The sequence below is a fragment of the Martes martes genome (assembly GCF_963455335.1).
Source record: "Martes martes genome assembly, chromosome: 8".
NCBI lineage: Eukaryota > Metazoa > Chordata > Mammalia > Carnivora > Mustelidae > Martes > Martes martes.
Genome location: NC_137895.1, coordinates 101,782,973 through 101,798,993, shown reverse-complemented (window position 1 = coordinate 101,798,993; position 16,021 = coordinate 101,782,973). Strand labels below are relative to the sequence as shown.

The 16,021-nt window shown below is 41.6% G+C and overlaps 1 protein-coding gene across 1 annotated transcript in view; it reads right to left on the bottom strand.

Moving 5' to 3' along the window:
* The window catches only part of ANO2 (anoctamin 2), a 347,947-nt gene that overhangs the window by 132,724 nt on the left and 199,202 nt on the right, over window positions 1-16,021 (bottom strand). The gene's annotated exons all lie outside the window — the stretch shown is intronic.

Here is a 16,021-nt window from a genome sequence, read left to right as displayed (position 1 = left end):
CTCCATGATGGAGGCAGAAGATCCAGAACAAAAAGCATAGGAATAACCCTAAGACACTTCAGAACGGGGGGCTAGGGGGGACGGGACAAGGGTATGGGGTATGTTCCTCATCCTATCACTTATCCTTTCCCAAAATGGAGTCCATCCAAATTCCTTGGAAATTCCCAAGAGTCCGCTTTGGGGATGACAAACCCCACAGTCATGTAGCAAAAAGAGCTGTGGCATAGAAAGTGGCACCCTTTGGCAGCTACCTTCCCTCCTCTATCACTTTGCCACTCCACTATGGGGCCTTTTTAAATTCTGTGCCTGACTCCTTGGCTCAGGGTCTGCATCTGGGTGAACCTTAAGCAAGGACCCTTTTTTCTTTTCTTCCTAGTTCTTATTCTTATTAGTTAGTCCTTATTCTTCATGGGAGCGGAGAAGGCACATCCAAGGAGAACTCAGTGATGCGACTGCAGATGCTCGGAGTGAGTTGCCCGTGCTCTCCAGCTGGAGCACAGCTTAGCAGGCCACAGTGCTGTGGGAAGGGGGACATTCCTGAAACCTTCTCTAGCCTGGGATATGACTGGTAGGAGAGCATGGTCTTGAGGTCTCTGTTTTCTCTGCCCAAGAGCAATCCCATCTGCTTTCTTTGGGAGCGTTCTTCTTGACCATCTTGTCAAAAGAATCACAGGGAGCCAGAATACCTCCTGACCCTGGAAGAATTTTTTTGAGCCAACGCTCAATTTTCTGTCCCTTGACGGGGAAGAGAGCAGAGGAACCTGAAGGGCTTATGTGTGCTTTCAGTGAATTCTAGGGACGTGAAATAATGACCTTGGCCCAGACAGCAAAAGACAAATTTAATTTACATGCTTCAGGCCGTATATGGAAAAATCATTTAGACCAAAAAAAGAAAAGTCCAAACTGCAAGTCAATAGTGGCAAACATCACACAGCCCGATGGTATGTGCTGGCCTTCATTTGCTAGTCTGCCGTTCCAACATTCTCCATCACTGCACATATTTGGGCCTTGTGTTTTCCAAGAAGGTCTGGTCTGAAATGCCATCCTGAATGTGCCCAGTCTTCACTCCAAGGCCGGAGCCTCTGCTTTGCCTCCCCTACCGCGCTCCAACGTCTCCTCCATAACACAGTCCTCGGGACTCTCCTTATTTGTAACTTCTTTATTTAGACCTGGGCCAGTAGAAATGTATACAAAGAGAGCAGAGGGAAGGTCTTATTTAAGCCAGCACTTCTGATGCCGAGAGTGGGCTGTCTGTTGAAGAGGGCCAGAGACCCCCATCTGATGGCCAGGGCCACCCGAGGAGTCTCTCCTTGGGATGAGTAATTCCCAGGCTCCACAGAGGGATATGTTTATGGACACATTCTGTGCTTCTCTGGCATCCCTCTCCAGGCAGTCCAAACCACCCTGGAGACTATAAGGAAAGCAAAGTCTCCTGGATAAGAAGATGTCAAGTTTATTTTTAAGTCCATGTATTTAAAGGAATGCCCAGAATCAGTACCCTTAGTTCCCTCCTCTCTTTCTGTCTCTCTCTCTCTCTTTCTCTTTCTCTCTCTCTCTCTCTCTCTCTCTCACACACACACACACACACACACACACACAGACTGAGAGAGAAAGAAACAGAGGCAGAGAGACACAGAGACCCTGTCCTGGGGCAGCTGTACTCTAAGGCCTAGGAGTGTAGTCAAAGCAAGTGTAGAAGCAGCCAGTCCTCCTGGTACTTTCCTAGCACACACTTTGCCACAGAATGTTGCCACCCCAAATAAATTCCCGTAACTTTAAAACTCACTACCTATCTCTTTAATCTTTTCTGCACTTGGCCGTATATGTCACTCTGAAATCTCTATAGAACTTAGAAAGTTCTCCATGCGGCAGTTCCCATACTTTCTCAGTTCACTGTACCCTGAATGTCTCCACAATTTTTACACAATGCCCTAGGCTAGAAGAAACATTTAACAGTTCCACTTAAAGAGTAGTTGAGTCCAACTAAATTAGTAAGTGTTTCTTCAGCATGTCATAACAATGTTAGTAGACATTTGGGGAAAAATAATACACACAAATTGAAGGAAAAAATATTTCCTTTCATTCTCAGCCTTAACGACTTACTATAAGGATGGGCTCGCTTGCTGGACACTAACCCAATTTGCCAACCTTGGAGTCTAACTGGACATAAGCACTCTCACCTCCTGTTCCACAATGCCTTTGTGCGGAACTGGTACCACAGGCACTGGGAACTCAACCTCACAAAGACGGGACGACACTCAAGAGCTTATCATGTGTGTTAACCCTCACACAGCCAAGGCGGTAGCTCACGTGGTGTCTGACAGACATCAGGTCCTGCTGGGCTTCCCTCAGAAATGTGCACAAATCCACAACACCTCCGTGAGTTCTCTGTGGCACCCTGGGGGCATCTTGTGGCACTGTCTGGAAAACGCTGCCTTCCTGCCTTAAGAAACTGTCTCAGCATAATGAAACTATTTGTCCATGACTCTCTCCTGAATGTGTGTGTGTGTGTGTGTGTGTGTGTGTGTGTAAATAAGCCCATAACCAAAACATATACAAGGTCCCACATGAATCAAAACTCTCAAGAAAAGGTCTGGAAGTGCACAAACCAAACTGTAACTATGGCTACCTCTAAGGAGACAGACAACATTTGGAGGAGATGAGAATGGGGGAGCCCTGCAATTTATCCTTAATGTGGAACTTTTCCTGAGGAGAATGCTCTTCCTGTATAACTATAAACAAAAAACCCCACAATTTTAATGTACCCATACCAAAAACTTTACCTAAACCACCTCTTCACATAAGGCTAAATTCTGTGCAGAGAGGGTCAGTCTCAAACTCCAGTGGAGGGACTTAGTCACTAAAGGACTCAGTCGGGCTCCGCAGGACACTGACAGGCAAACACATCTTACTTATTGTTCCTCATGACATTTCCCTCTTCGGGAAACTTCCATCTTCTCTCACTTCCCACAACAGTGACTCTCAAGGGTGAGAGTCAGAATCACCTGTGGACTTTTCCACACTAACCCCTCTAGCTACCTCCCCAGAGTCTAACTGCTCACAGCCCCCTTACATCGTGACACTGTGGCAGAGAAGGCCACTGTCCTCTGGTAGTCTGGGGCTGTTGAGGTTGGGGCAAGGACCATATATCCCAGCCTGCCCTTTCTCTATGTGGAGCCATGGGGCAGGATCCCACCAATGAGGGAAAGGGATACAGAACCACAAAATTCCAAATTTAAGTCCTTAACTACTCCTAAGAAGACATCTCTATTCTAAAGTCAAATGGGACTGACTCCCTCATCCCCTCACTACATCTATTTCTCTGCTCCTTTGCTTACCCATTTTCCTTGGCAAGACTGCCCCAGGGAGGAAGGGACCCGAGGTAAGAAACAAAAGCTTCTCCCTGAGAGATGGCAGAAAGACAGTGAGAGCTAGAGGGTGGGTGAGGGATGGAGAGAAAGAGAGAGAGAAACAGATAAGCCAGAGCTGAAAACAATGAATAAAAAATACAAGAAAATAACAATCAATTAGTAAAAACAAAACATGAATAAAATAAGATAAAACAAAATAAAATAAAGTAAATGAAAGTACATAAAATGGTCACTGGGGCTTGGGGGGTGGGGGCCAAGTCAACTTTGTAAGCTGTGTTTCTCCACGGAGCTCCACCATACAGCGACCTGATCCTTTGCCTTATTATCAAACCCGAGGAATTCCAGGGAAGCGGGAACAAATGACGTGGCACCAGGGGACTTGAGAGGGGACAAGCCCTCGGTCAGTCAGTCCTTACCAGTTGAAGTAAGGGGCCGGTCTGCAAACCAAGGGGCCTGACTCCTGTAGAAGGCCCTGCAGCGTGGGATCAAACCAGCCTCTTTCCTGACAGTTAGTCCTCAGTTCATGCAGAAGCACAGGACAGAATGAAGGCCCAGGATGGCCCCAGCTTTCAGAAACTCATCCTTAATATTGAGAGGCCATGAAACACCCAGAAAATGAGGCAGACTAGGGACGGTCGGCACTGATGCAAATACAAGGCTTTCAGCAATGGCCCCAGGCTCTAGCCTCGCCTTAGCTCCTCACTATGGGACCCTTTGGCAAACGGGTCATTTCCTGCCCCCAATGTTTCCCTGGGCCACTGGGGAATCTTTTTCACCCCTAAGAAGAGTCTGAGAGAATTACTTAGATTCTTTTTTTTTTTCCTTGACCCTCAAGCGGTCAAGTCAGTTCGTGTCTTCAAAGAGGGCCTGAGGGAACTTCATTCTGTTCCACGTGAACATCCCAACAGCCAACCAAGGGCCTTTGTGGGAAGCTCGGGCCAGACCCTTCGGCCCAGAGTGAGGGCCCAGCCAGCCCATCCCTCCCGGGCCCCCCTTCCCCCCAGAGCCCTCGGACATCCCGAGCTTCCTGTTGCTCTAGTCCCAGCCTCCTCATCAAAGGCCCTACAATGATGAATAATTTATTCCACATGTTTGTTTGCGCCTGCCAGAGGCATCTGTCGTAAATGTTTCAATACTTTAACTTTAGATGAGTTTTCTTTTGAAATAATTGTCCCTAGGGTGGTGCACTGTACAGTAAATTAACACCCATCTATCCCCAGGCCTCCTCTTGGCACAGGCTCCGGCTTCAACACTCCTATAAAACATTCATTAGACGCAGCATCGCGGGCCTCGCCGGGTGTGGAGAGAGGACAGGTGCCGCGGCCACGCTGGATAAACAGTTGGGCGACAAGTCCCGTGAGGTAAACTCCCGGGACCAGTTCGACAGGAGTTTGTCTTAGAGTCCTTTCCGTGGTATGATTTATGGGAGAATACGCTCCGAAGACTGACTCCTGCCCACTCCCCAGCTTGCTGCACCCCCTTGTTCCTTGACACAAAAATCCATTTCCCCTCCTTGTGGAAGCCGTTGGTGATCTGCTCCCACTTCTGTCACTCCAATCACCCCCATCACACCTGGGCTCTGTCTCTCCGAAACACATCTACGAACTCACACTCACATGTGCTCACACAAACGTTCACAAAGACTCAAGAGTGGTCTGAACCCCTGACCGTTTTGTCAGTGGTGGGCATTTTTATGCTTTTTGCCAAATTGTTATTTCTCTGCCCGAGAAGCTTCTCAACTCCCCAAAGCTGGGGCCAGGCTGGTAAGGCTTTGTGTCAAGTCAGCTACGATGAGGAAGGATACGCTGACTTACTGACCGAATGCTTGTGCCGGTCCTCTGCCCCTTGCTCTCAGATCCGCTCTCCGCCATTCTCCTCCTCTGCTCGGTGATGCCGGGTATTAACCCCTGAAAATGACATCCCCAGACTGAAGGCAGTAACCAACTCTGAGTTGGGTTTGGCTCGTTGGGGGGGCACTGGTGGGAGACAGGAGGGCGGGAGGGGGGGATTCAGGTCCTTTCTCCTCTGCTCTCCCCACCTGCTTCAGAAGGCCTCTCTAGAAAGGGCTGCACCTCCTAGAGGGTTCTGGCCCCCACTGCGTGGTCCTGGCACCTACCTTCTGGTAAGCCCACTTCCCTCCCTGCCTTTCCAGTCTTAAGAACGGCAGCAAGTCCCTGTTGCTGCCTCACTGTTCCCAGACGTTTCCCTGCCTTGCCCAGTTCAAACACCTCTGTAATTAGGTCCTCGTATTGTTTTCCCTTGACTGGCAAATGCTCTGCTTTCTGAGTGTACCCTGGCTAATACAAAGTTTACTGGGGGGGGGGGGGGAAGGGAGGAGGCATGAGCTGGAATTAGAAGGGGCTGAGTGAAAGGTCAGAGGGATGAGAGGAAAGACTAGGATTGCTCCCCAACCTTGCCATTCATAGCAGGGTTAGATAGCTTAGAGCTTTATCATCCTGTAAAAACAGAAAAATCCTGCCTCAGAGGGAAACTTGAGAAAACCTCCAAATCTGTCCAGGACAGACTAGTCCAGAAAAGACTTAAACTGATCCAGGGGAAAAAAAGAGAGAGAGAGAGAGAGAGAGAGAGAGAGAGACTATTCTTTTATTAAAAAGTCTCAGACTCTATATTCTTCCTTGGAAACACAACATATATATCTGTGTTTATGTTCCTGAATTTTCCCTACTGTCTGGAGAACCTCCTGCTGTAAACTGAGCTAATTCTACTCACTATTGTCCTCAGTGCAGACAGAGCATCACCCCGTGAGCACTGACACAAAAAGAAACAACAGGAAGTGCCTGGGTGGCTCAGTGGGTTAAACCTCTGCCTTCAGCTCAGGTCATGATCTCAGGGTCCTGGGATCGAGCCCCGCATCGGGCTCTCTGCTCAGCGGGGAGCCTGCTTCCTCCTCTCTCTCTGCCTGCCTCTCTGCCTACTTGTGATCTCTCTCTGTCAAATAAATAAATAAAATCTTAAAAAAAAAAAAAAGAGGGAAGAAAGAAACAGGGCAGCAAGTTTATCTCATACCCATCTTTCCAATGAATACCCCTGTCCATCTTGTCCTTAGTATAAGAAAGAAGAAGCAAGCATGACTTTTTAGTCGTGTTTGAGGATATGTAGAGGGAAAACATTCGAAAGACAGAATGAGCACAATGCTCAAGAACATTGCTTTGAGTCAGACCACCTGGCTCATTCTCAGGCTCCCCCACATATCAGCACTGAGCAATTGTTTCCTTCTTCAATCCTCAGGCTTCTCATGCATCAACTGAAGACCATAACGGTTTTGAGACTTAAAAGAAACAAAACATGTAAAGCCTTACACACAATGAGCACCCCACAAATATTACCCGTAATGTTATCATTACTACAATCCTTGCTATGCCCACAGCCTTGAAAATCACAAGAATAGATGTAAGAAGCCTAAAAGAGACTCATTTGAGACCTAAAGACACCTGCAGATTGAAAGTGAGGAGATGGAGAAACATTTATCATGCAAATGAATGTCAAAAGAAAGCTAGAGTAGCACAAACTAGACTTCAAAACAAAGACTGTAACAAGAGACCAAAAGGACACTACATAATCATTAAGGGAACAATCCAACAAGAAGATCTAACAATTGTAAATAGTTATGTGTCCAACAGGAGAGCATCCAAATATTTAAAAAAAAAGCCATCCCACCTGGGTGGCTCAGTGGATTAAAACCTCTGCCTTCAGCTCAGGTCATGATCCCAGGGTCCTGGGATCGAGCCCTGCATCGGGCTCTCTGCTTGGCAGGGAGCCTGCTTCCTCCTCTCTCTCTGCCTGCCTCTCTGCCTGCTTGTGATCTCTGTCTGTCCAATAAATAAATAAAATCTTAAAAAAAAAAGTTAATAATAAACATAAAGCAACTAATCAATAATAATACAATAATAGTAGGGTACTTTAAAACCCCCTTTACATCAGTAGACAGATCATCTAAGCAGAAAATCAACAAGGAAACAATGGCTTTGTATACTGGACCAAATGGATTTCACAGAAATATTACAGAGCATTTCATCCTAAAACAGCGGAATACACACTCTTTACAAGTGCACATGGAACATTTCCAGAATAGATCCATTTTAGGTCACAAAACAGATCTCAACAAATACAAAAAGACTGAAATCATACCATGCACCTTTTCTGACCATAACACTATAAAACTAGAGGTCAATACCACACTAAAAAATTTGGAAAAAACACAAATACATGGAGGCTAAACAACATGCTAAGAAAACAATGAATGAGTCAACGAGGAAATCAAAAAGAAATTTTAAAAAACCCACAAAATGCAACAGTCCAAAATCTCTGGAATGTAATAAAAGTGATCCTAAGAGGGAAGTATAGAGCAATACAGGCCTACCTCAAGAAGCAAGAAAAATCTCAAACAACCTAACCTTCACCTAAAGGAGCTAGAAAAAGAACAAATGAAGCCTAATGCCAAGAGGAAGGAAATAAAAAGATTAAAGCAGAAATAAATGATACAGAAACAAAAACAAAAACAAACAAACAAAAACAGCAAAACAGATCAATGAAACCAGGAGCTGGTTCTTTGGGGAAAAAAAATAATAAAATTTTAAAAACTGTAGCTAGATTTATCAAAAAAAGAAAAGAGAAAGGACCCAAATAAATAAAATCACAAATGAGAGAGGAGAAATCACAACCAACACCACAGAAATACAAACAATCGTAAGAGAATATTATGAAAACTATATGTCCAAAAATTAGACAACCAGGGAGAAATAGGCAAATTTCTAAAAAACACATAACTACCAAAACTGAAACAGGAAGGAAACAGAAAACTTGAACAGACTGATAACCAGCAAAGAAATGAAATCAGTAATGAGAAAACTCCAAACAAACAAAAGTCCAGGGTCAGACGGCTTTGTAGGTGAATTCTACCAAACATTTAAAGAAGAGTTAATACCCATTCTTTTCAAATTATTCCAAAAAAAATAGAAAAGGAAGGAAAATTTCCAGTTTATTCTATGAGGCCAGCATTACCCTGATATCAAAACCAGACAAAGACTTCACTTTAAAAAACAAAAAAACAAAAACTATAGGCCACTATCCCTGATGACCTGGGGTTCAAAAATTCTCAATAAAATATTATTTTCAATAAGATTATTCTCAATAAAATATTAGCAAACGAATCCAGCAGTACACGAAAAAAAAATCATTCATCACAATCAAGTGGGATTTATTTCTGGGTTCCCAGGGTGGTTCAACGTTCACAAATCAATCAATGTGACACCAAATTAATAAAAGAAAGGATAAGAACCATGTGATCATTTCAATAGATGCAGAAAAAGCATTTGACAAAGTATAATATCTATTCATGATAAAAACCCACAAGAAAGTAGGTTTAGAGGGAACATACCTCATCATAAAAAAGGCCGTATGTGAAAAACCCACAGCTATTATCATCTTCAATAAGGAAAACTGAGAGCTTTTCCTCTACGGTCAGGAAAAAGACAGGGATGTCTACTCTCACCATCATTATTTAATATAGTGCTGGAAGTCCTATGAGCAGGAAGAAGTGAAACTTTCACTCTTTGTGGATGACATGTTACCCTAAACAGAAAACCCAAAAGACTCCACCAAAACACTGCTAGACCTGATGAACAAATTCAGTAGAGTTGCAGGATACAAAATCAATGTATAGAAATCTGTTATGTTTCTGTATACCAATAATGAAACAGCAGAAGGAGAAATTAAGGTATCAACACCATTTATAATTGCACCAAAAGCTATAAGATGCCTGAGAATAAATAAAAGACCTGTACTCTGAAAGCTATAGAACCAGTGAAAGAAACTGAAGATGACACAAAGAAATGGAAAAACATTCCATGCTCATGGATTAGAAGAACAAATATTGTTAAAATGTCTGTATTACTCAAAGCAACCTACATATTTAATGCAATCCCTATCAAAATACCAACAGCATTTTTCATAGAACTAGAACAATCCTAAAATTTGTATGGAACCACATTAGACCCCAAATAGCCAAAACAATCTTGAAAAAGAAAAACAAAGCTGGAGGCATCACAATTCCAGACTTCAAGTTATATTACAAAGCTGTAGCAATCAAGACAGTATATGGTACCAGCACAACAACAGACACAGCCATCACTAGAACAGAATAGAAAATCCAGAAATGAACCCACAGCTATATGGTCAATTAATTTTCGACAAAGCAGGAAAGAACATTGAATGGAAAAAAAAAAGACAATCTCTTCAACAAATGGTGTTGCCAAAACTGGACAGCAACACGCAGAAGAATGAAACTGGACCACTTTCTTACACCATACACAGAAACAGGTGCAAAATGGATGCAAGACCTGAAACCATAAAAATCCTAGAAGAAAACACAGGCAGTAACCTTTTTGACATCAGCTGTAGGAACTTCCTTCTAGATATGTCTTCTGAGATAAGTGAAATAAAACAAAAATAAACTACCGGAACTTCATTTAAAAAAAAAAAAAAAACCTTCTTCACAGTGAAGGAAACAATCAACAAAACTAAAAGGCAGCCTACAGGATGGGAGAAGATATTTGCAAATGACATATTCAGTAAAGGGTTAGTATTCAAAAATATAAAGAATTTATAAAAGTCAATAACCAAAAAATGAATAATCCCATTAAAAAAGACATGAATAGACATTTTTCCAAAGAAGACATACAGATGGACAACAGACATGAAGTGATGCTCAACATCACTGATCATCAGAGAAATATAAATCAAAACTACAATGAGGTATCATTTCATAACTGTCAGAAAAGCTAAAATAAAAAAGGGAAGAAACAAGTGTTGGCGAGGATGGGAGAAAAAGGAATCTCTTACACTGTTAGTGGATGCAAACTGGTACAGCCACTCTGAAAAACAGTATGAAGGCTCTTCAATAAGTTAAAAATAGTACTACCCTATGATCCAGCAACAGCACTACTAGGAATACAAAAATACTAATTCAAAGGTACACGTGCACCCTGATGTTTATAGCAGCATTATCTACAATAGCCAAATTATGGAAACAAACCAAGTGTCCATCAACTGATGAATGGATAAAGAAGATGTGGTACACAGACACACGCACACACACACACACACACACAAACACACACACGCACAGGAATATTACTCAGCCATCAGAAAGAATGAAATCTTGCTATTTGCAATGACATGAATGGAGCTAGAGAGCATTATGCTAAGCGAACTCAGTCAGTCAGAGAAAGACAAATTCCATATGATTTCACTCCTACGTGGAATTTAAGAAACAAAACAAATGAGCAAAGTGTTAAGAAATAAAAAGAGAGAGAGAGGGAGAGGCAAAACAAGAAAGAGACTCTAAAGTATAGAGAACAAACTGATGGTTACAGAGGGGAGGTGGGAGAGGGGAACAGGTTAAGTTGATGATGGGGATGAAGGAGTGTACTTTGTCGCGACGAGCACCAGGTATTGCGTGGAAGTGTTGAATCACTATACTGTACACCTGAAACTAATATTACACTGTATGTTAACTAACTGGAACTCAAATTAAAACTTTTTTTTAAAAGGCAGATATAAAAAAATAGGTGTAAGAATATCCAAATTAACAACATCTAAGACAAATAAGAGACAGTCTATGCCCTAAAGTTCTGGGCTAATGACCAACATCATCTCTCACAAAAAAAAAAGAAAGTCACCAACTCTCAGAACTGCAGAGGCTAAAATTCACTCTCCCCATGTGACAGCCAAAGCAGAAGAGGCTCAGAGACAAGTTCATCTACTTAATTAGAGTACCATGACCTTGCCAACCTTGGTACACACTGCACTGTCCCTCCCCAATGTGGACGTCTAGTTACCACCTCATTACAGTAGAGAATTTTCATTTCAGATCAGTATCATCTTGATGCGATGTAAACTGGTCTCTGGAAAGCCTTATAGAAGGGAAAAAAAAAAAAAAAGGCGATGGGCCACAGCTAACATCATACTCAACAGTGAAAGGCTAATTTTTTTTTCTCCTAAGATCAAGAATGAGACAAGGAAGTCTGCTCTCATCACTTCTATTCAACATTGTACAAGAGATTCTAGTCAGGGCAATTAGCTGGGAAAAAAAGAGAGAGAGACAGAGAGGAGAAAAAGAAATAAAATGCATCCAGATTGGGGAAGGAAGAAGTAAAACTATCTCTATTCATAGATGACATGATTTTATAAATAGAAAATCCTAAGAAATTCACTAAAAACAATTAGAATTAAAAAATGAGTTCAGCAAAGCTGTGGGATACAAAATCAATATACCAAAAAATCAAGGGGCCCCTAGGTGGCACAGTTGGTTGAGCATCTCTTTGTTTCGGCTCGGGTTATGATCTCAGGGTCGTGAGATCAAGCCCTGTGTCAGGCTCTAAGCTCAGAGAAGAGTCTGTTAGAGTTTCTCTCCCCTTACCCCCCCCCTTCCCTGTGCTCACTCGCATGCTCCCTCTCTCTAAAATAAATAAATAAATCTTTTTTTAAAAAAATCAACTATATTTCTATATGTTCATAATGAACAATGCAAAATTGAAATTAAGAAAATAATTACATTTGCAATAGCACCAAAAGGAATAAAATAATTAAAAATAAATTCAACAAACTATGTACAAGACTTGTACACTGAAAATATAAAACACTCTTGAAAGAAACTAAAGAAGATCTAAATAAAAAGATATATACCATGTTCATAGATTATAAGACTTTATAGTGTTAAGATGGCAATGGTTCCTAAATTAATCTACAGATTCAACTCAGTCCCTATCAAAAATCCTAGCTTGGGTTTTTTGCAAAAATTGACAAGCTGGTCATGAAATTCATACAGAAATGCAAGGCACCCAGGATCGTCAAGATAATTTTGAAAAAGAAAGTCAAACGTCACATTCCCAATTTTAAAACTCATTACACAGGTGTAGTAATCAAGACAATGTGGCACTGGTATAAAGACAGATATACAGATTAACTGAACTGAACAGTGTCTGGAAGCAAACTCTTATATTTATGGTAAATAGATTATTGATGAGGGTGTCAATATAATTCAATGGGGAAGACAGTCTTTCAACAAATAGTGCTAGGATAACTGAATATCAACTTACAAAAAAAAAAAAGAAAGAAAGAATTTGGACCCCTTAATTACATCATACAGAAAAATTAACCCAAAATGGATCATGCACCCAAAATGGTAGAGTTAACATTATAAATCTCTTAGAAGAAAACCTAGGAGTCTTTCTCATGACACTGAACTAGGCAATGGTTTCTTAGATATTACACAAAAACACAAGTGATAAAAGGAAATACATACAAGTTGAATTACATCAGAAAACTCTTGAGCTTTGAATTATATCAATAAAGCAAAAAAATAATCCATAGGAAGGGAGAAAATATTTGTAAATCATATCATATAAGGGATAGGTATTCATATTGTGTAAATAACTCTTCCAGCACAATCATAAAAAATAATTTAAAAATGAGCAAAGAATCTGAATAGACATTTTTCCACAGAAGGCATACAAATAGCCAATAAGCACATGAAAAAATGTTCAACATCATTAGTCATTAGGGATACGCTAAAGAGAACCCCAATGAAATACCATTTCACACAACTAAGATAGATAAAATAAAAAAGATAATATCAAGAGTTCCTGGGATGTAGAGAAATTGGTGCCCTCGTATGTTGTTTGGTTAGAATATAAAATGGGCGGCGCATGGGTGGCTCAGTTGGTTAAGTGCCCCACTCTTGGTTTCAGGTCAGGTCATGATCTCAGGGTCATGAGATCAACTCTCACATTAGGATGCATGCTCAGTGGGGAGACTGCTTCAGATTCTCTCTCTCCCTCTCCCTCTGACCCTCCCCTTATCCCCATGCATGCATGCATGTACTCACACACACACACACACACACACACACACTCTCTCTCTCTCTCTCTCTAAAATAAATAAATAAATCTTTAAAAAATAATAGTGTGAAATAGCATGGTTACTTTGGGAAATAGTACGGCAGTTCTTCAAAGTATTAAATATGCAGCCACCACGAGAGACCCAGTAATTCCACCCTTGGGCATACATCCAAGAGAAATGAAAACACATATCCACACAAAAGCCTGCACACAAAGATTCATAGCACCATTATTCATAATAGCCAAAAAATGGAAGCCATCCGGATGTCCATCAAGTCCTAAATGAGGTATACCCATAATACGGAACATTACCTGGCAATAAAAAAAGAACTAGGCACTGAAGTAGCTAAAACATGGTGAATCATGAGAACATTCTGCCACGTGAAGGAAGCTAAATACCATATTTTGTATGATTCCACTGACATGAAAGTCCAGAATAGGCAAATCCATAGAAACAAAAAGTACATAATTGTTTCCCAGAACTTGGTAACTACTAGGTACAGGGTTTCTTTTGGGGGTGATAGAAATATTTTAAACTTAGATGGTGGAAATGGCTGCATAAATCTGTGAATATACTAAAAACTAATGAATTGTAGGTTTTAAGAGGGTGAATTTTATGGTCTGAGAACTAAATCTTAATAAAGGTGTTTTTAAAAATGGGTTCGGTATCCTCAAACTTAAAAAAAAAAAAATAGCAATGGGCCTTGGAGATCAAGTGAAGCCGAGTTTGACTACCAGCTTCCCCACAAGTTATGTGATCTTCAGCAAATTCCCATACTGCTCTGGGTCTCAATAAATGGTACCTGATCATCCAAAAGGAAGGAAAGTAAGGAGAGGTGGGGATATGCAGCCTGAAGGTCACAATGAAGGCAGAGCCAAGATGATCTTCTGGGATGAAAGACCCATATCCAAGACCACCAGCTAGACTTTGGGTCTTAGTCCTTCTTTATTCCCCAGCAGAAGGTGTCTTTCCTAAATATCCCACACATGAGGATGCTCTCAGAGCCATGTTATGCTGTGAGCATTGACCTTGACTCTCCCCACTTGCAAGAGCTGCATCCCACCCAACAGAAGCAACATGTGCCCCCCCATCATCTCCCACCTTTGGCTAGATTTACAGCAAGAACAGAATATTTACAATATTAACAGAATGGAAGGAACACAAGAAGAATGTTGACTATCAAATTCCAGGCCAATTTCATCTTGCACTGCTCATCTGGGAAGGTCATTTTCTCCCCGGTGCCCGTAAGACATTAGATGCTTTGAGCTTTGCATTCTCGACAGTGTAATGGAAATAGATGTTGAATGCTAAAACATAAACATATGTATCATTCATAATGCATTCAGATGTTTTTCAATTATTCATGGTTCCTGAAAGTTATGTGACCTATCATGCATATATATCCCAGCAAAGTTTATATTAGAACCACAGCCTCGATGTACGCAATTCCAGCTCCTTGGCATTCCCGTCTATGGAATTAAAATTAAATGAGTCAGTGGTCAATAAAAGTTACATGTGATTTCCATAAAATTATCCCTTGTATATTGCTCTGGGGTGGAGAAAGAAGGTTGCCTGGAGTTGCCGAAGCTGACAGAACAAGAATGCTTGCTTTCTGATGGGGGTGGTGGTGATGATTAGGCTTTCCTAAGAACGAATTCATTATTTCCCCCAAATAATTGATGGTCTTGCAGTTACTTTTCATCTATGAAAAAAAATAACTCAGAGGGCCACCCTCTCTCTCTTCTGTTTAAGTCCTATTTTCTTTAAAAAAAAAAAAAAAGAGAGAGAGAGAGAGAAAGAAGAAAAAAAAAGCCAGTGTTCTGGGCTCAAAAACACCACATTCTTCTGTTTTGGTGCTTGAATAAATTTGCATGTTAACATGAATGGTTCCAACTTTAAGAATGTAAAATTAAATGAAATTTGAATTCAAATCCAAGATGGAGAAAAGACACATGCAAAAACAACAGATTTCCAATCTTGTTGATTTTTTTCAGGAGCCAGATTAGGAAAGACATAAACACACACACACACACACACACACACAGGTTTCAAATCAGGGTGGTGCTCAGAGGAGACAGGCGCTGCCAAAGAGGAGCCCCCCACCCGAACCCCCCAGTTCACGCACACCAAGAGTATTTGCAGATCACAGCACAGATTCTGAAGCTCTGTTTTAATGTCTGAATGCCACCCTAAAACTCAGAAATAGGACTCAGGAGACATGTTCACCATTCCATTCCTACTTATGAAGGCCCACCCAGATAAAATGAAATATAAGGAACATTCTATGAGCAGCTCAAGTGAGCACAGGCATGAATTAGCCTCTGCCAGCCCAAAGAGCCAGTTCCTGCTCGGACTTCTTCATTGCTCCAGAAGGGCGGTACTGCACAGTGGTTAGATGCACCAACTGTCAGAGACAGACCGAAATTGGAATCCCAGGTCCACACACCATTTACGGGTTGGGTGACCTCTGGCAACTGACTTAAGCTATGAATAAACTTTTATCATTAGTTCTCATTTACCCAACAAGAGTGGCAGCCTCCTAAATTTATTTTGACAATAAAATGATATGACGCACCGAGTATGGCACCCGGCCTGGAGCAAGCACTCGATAGGGGTTAGCTGCCATTGTGCTAGTTGGTATGGTGGTAGTTGTCATTATTAGATAATTAGGTGATGGAGTTCAGAGTAACTGGGCCGGAAACTGTTTCTTTCTCCTCCAACCTGCTCTC